Source organism: Triticum aestivum, chromosome 5D, assembly GCF_018294505.1.
Source record: "Triticum aestivum cultivar Chinese Spring chromosome 5D, IWGSC CS RefSeq v2.1, whole genome shotgun sequence".
Lineage (NCBI taxonomy): Eukaryota > Viridiplantae > Streptophyta > Magnoliopsida > Poales > Poaceae > Triticum > Triticum aestivum.
This window is the reverse complement of record NC_057808.1, coordinates 384978543-384982745: the sequence shown is the minus strand read 5'-3', so window position 1 is coordinate 384982745 and position 4203 is coordinate 384978543.

Below are 4203 nucleotides of genomic sequence, written 5' to 3'. Positions count from 1 at the left end.
CTTTAGTTAATGTTAATCCCACTCTTTCGGAAGAGTGTCAACTTTGCATGCATGTGGATCGTGTTGAAAATATTTTATATGATAGATATATTGTTGAATTTGCTTATGATCCTACATGTAATTATTATGAGAGAGGAAAATATGGTTGTAGAAATTTTCATGTTACTAAATTACCTCTCGTTATGCTGAGATTGCCTTCCGCTTCCTTGCATATGCTAGTTTTCGCTTGCTTTGATAATTTGTTTGCCTATAAGATGCCTATGCATAGGAAGTATGTTAGACTTAGATGTGTTTGTCACGTGCTATTTTATGCTCTCTTTGTGCTTCAATTCTTGTCTCTCATGTGAGCATCATTAAAATTATTTATGCCTAGCTAGGGGCGTTAAACGATAGCGCTTGTTGGGAGGCAACCCAATTTTTTTTTTGCTTTTTGCTTCTGTTGAGGAATAAATATTTGATCTAGACTCTGGTTAGATGTGTTTTTATGTTTTAATTAGTGTTTGTGCCAAGTTAAACCTATAGGATCTTCTTGGATGATAGTTATTTGATCTTATTGAAAATTCCAGAAACTTTCTGTTCACGAAAATAATTGTTAAAAATCACCAGAACGTGATAAAATATTGATTCCAATTGCTGCTTATCAATAAACAAATTATCTAGGTCTTCATAGTTTGACTGAATTTTTGTAGTTCCAGAAGTTTGCGTTAGTTACAGATTACTACAGACTGTTCTGTTTTTGACAGATTCTGTTTTTCGTGTGTTGTTTGCTTATTTTGATGAATCTATGGCTAGTAAAATAGTTTATAAACCATAGAGAAGTTGGAATACAGTAGGTTTAACACCAATATAAATAAAGAATGAGTTCATTACAGTACCTTGAAGTGGTGTTTTGTTTTCTTTCGCTAACGGAGCTCACGAGATTTTCTGTCAAGTTTTGTGTTGTGAAGTTTTCAAGTTTTGGGTGAAAGATTTGATGGATTATGGAACAAGGAGTGGCAAGAGACTAAGCTTGGGGATTCCCATGGCACCCCAAGATAATCTAAGGACACCTAAAAGCCAAAGCTTGGGGATGCCCCGGAAGGCATCCCCTCTTTCGTCTACTTCCATCGGTAACTTTACTTGGAGCTATATTTTTATTCACCACATGATATGTGTTTTGCTTGGAGCGTCTTGTATTATTTGAGTCTTTGTTCTTAGTTTACCACAATCATCCTTGATGTTCACACCTTTCAAGAGAGACACACATGATTCGGAAATTGTTAGAATACTCTATGTGCTTCACTTATATCTTTTGAGTTATATAGTTTTGCTCTAGTACTTCACTTATATCTTTTAGAGCACGGCGGTATATTTGTTTTATAGAAACTATTGTTCTCTCATGCTTCACTTATATCTTTTTGAGAGTCCTATAAAGCATGGCAATTTGCTTCAACTAAATATCATGAGAAATTGGATACTAGATAATTGTTTTGAGATATAAAGGTGGTAATATCATAGTTGTGCTAGTTGAGTAATTTTGGAATTGAAAAATACTTGTGTTGGAGTTTGTGATTCCCGTAGCATGCATGTATGGTGAACCGTTATGTAACGAAGTCGGAGCATGAGGTATTTATTGATTGTCATCCTTTGTGTGGCGGTCGGGATCGCGCGATGGTTTACTCCTACCAACCCTTCCCCTAGGAGCATGCGTAGTAGTACTTTGCTTCGAGGGATGATAAATTTTTGCAATAAGTATATGAGTTCTTTATGACTAATGTGAGTCCATGGATTATACGCACACTTACCTTTCCGCAATTTTCTAGCCTCTTTGGTACCGTGCATTGCCCTTCCTCACCTTGAGAGTTGGTGCAAACTTCGCCGGTGCATCCAAACCCCGTGATATGATACGCTCTATCAAACATAAACCTCCTTATATCTTCCTCAAAACAGCCACCATACCTACCTATTATGGCATTTCCATAGCCATTTCGAGATATATTTCCATGCAACTTTCCATCGTTTCGTTTATCATGACACGTTCCATCACTGTCATATTGCTTTGCATGATCATGTAGTTGACATTGTATTTGTGGCAAAGCCACCATTCATAATTCTTTCATACATGTCGCTCTTGATTCATTGCATATCCCGGTACACCGCCGGAGGCATCCACATAGAGTCATATTTTGTTCTAAGTATTGAGTTGTAATTCATGAGTTGTAAGTAAATAAAAGTGTGATGATCATCATTATTAGAGCATTGTCCCAAGTGAGGAAAGGATGATGGAGACTATGATTCCCCCACAAGTCGGGATGAGACTCCGAACTAAGAAAAAAAGAGGCCATAAAAAAGAGAAAAGGCCCAAATAAAAAAAAGAGAAAAATGAGAGGAAAAGAGAGAAGGGACAATGTTACTATCCTTTTACCACACTTGTGCTTCAGAGTAGCACCGTGATCTTCATAATAGAGAATCTCTTATTTTGTCACTTTTATATACTAGTGGGAAATTTCATTATAGAACTTGGCTTGTATATTCCAATGATGGGCTTCCTCAAAATGCCCGAGGTCTTCGTGAGCAAGCAAGTTGGTTGTACACCCACTCAGTTTCTTTTTGAGCTTTCATAAACTTATAGCTCTAGTTCATCCGTTGCATGGCAATCCCTACTCCTTGCATTAACATCAATTGATGGGCATCTCCATAGCCCGTTGGTTAGCCTCGTTGATGTGAGACTTTCTCCTTTTTTGTCTTCCCACATAACCCCTACCATTGTACCTTATTCCACTATAGTGCTATATCCATGGCTTGCGCTCATGTATTGCGTAAGAATTGAAAATGCTGAAGCGCGTTAAAAAGTATGAACCAATTGCTTGGCTAAAACCGGGGTTGTACATGATATGAATATTTTGTGTGGGGAAGATGGAGCATAGCCAGACTATATGATTTTGTAGGGATAACTTGCTTTGGCTATGTTATTTTGATAAGACATAATTGCTTGGTTAGCATGCTTGAAGTACTATTGTTTTTATGTCAACATTAAACTCTTATCCTGAATCATATTAAAACTGAACATTCGTGCCACAATAAGAAGAATTACATTGAAATTATGCTAAGTAGCATTCCACATCAAAAATTCTGTTTTTATCATTTACCTACTCGAGGACGAGCAGGAATTAAGCTTGGGGATGCTTGATACGTCTCCAACGTATCTATAATTTTTGATTGTTCCATGCTATATTATATTCTGTTTTGGACATTATTGGGCTTTATTATACACTTTTATATTATTTTTGGGACTAACCTATTAACCGGAGGCCCAGCCCAGAATTGCTGTTTTTTGCCTATTTCAGAGTTTCGCAGAAAAAGAATATCAAACGGAGTCCAAACGGAATGAAACCTTCGGGAACGTGATTTTCGGAACGAACATGATCCAGAGGACTTGGACCCTACGTCAAGACATCAACCAGGAAGGCACGAGGAAGGGGGGGGCGCACCCCCTGGGCGCGCCCTCCACCCTCGTGGGGCCCCTGTTGCTCCACCGACGTACTCCATCCTCCTATATATACCTACGTACCCCCAAACGATCAGATACGGAGCCAAAAACCTAATTCCACCGCTGCAACCTTCTGTACCCACGAGATCCCATCTTGGGGCCTGTTCTGGAGCTCCGCCGGAGAGGGCATCCATCACGGAGGGCTTCTACATCAATACCATAACCTCTCCGATGAAGTGTGAGTAGTTTACTTCAGACCTTCGGGTCCATAGTTAGTAGCTAGATGGCTTCTTCTCCCTTTTTGGATCTCAATACAATGTTCTCCCCCTCTCTCGTGGAGATCTATTCGATGTAATCTTCTTTTTGCAGTGTGTTTGTTGAGACCGATGAATTGTGGGTTTATGATCAAGATTATCTATGAACAATATTTGAATCTTCTCTGAATTCTTTTATATATGATTGGTTATCTTTGCAAGTCTCTTCGAATTATCAGTTTGGTTTGGCCTACTAGATTGATCTTTCTTGCAATGGGGGAAGTTCTTAGCTTTGGATTCAATCTTGGGGTGTCCTTTCCCAGTGGCAGCAGGGGCAGGAAGGCAAGTATTGTATTGTTGCCATCGAGGATAACAAGATGGGGTTTTTATCATATTGCATGAATTTATCCCTCTACATCATGTGATCTTGCTTAAGGCGTTACTCTGTTTTCATGAACTTAATACTCTAGATGCATGCTA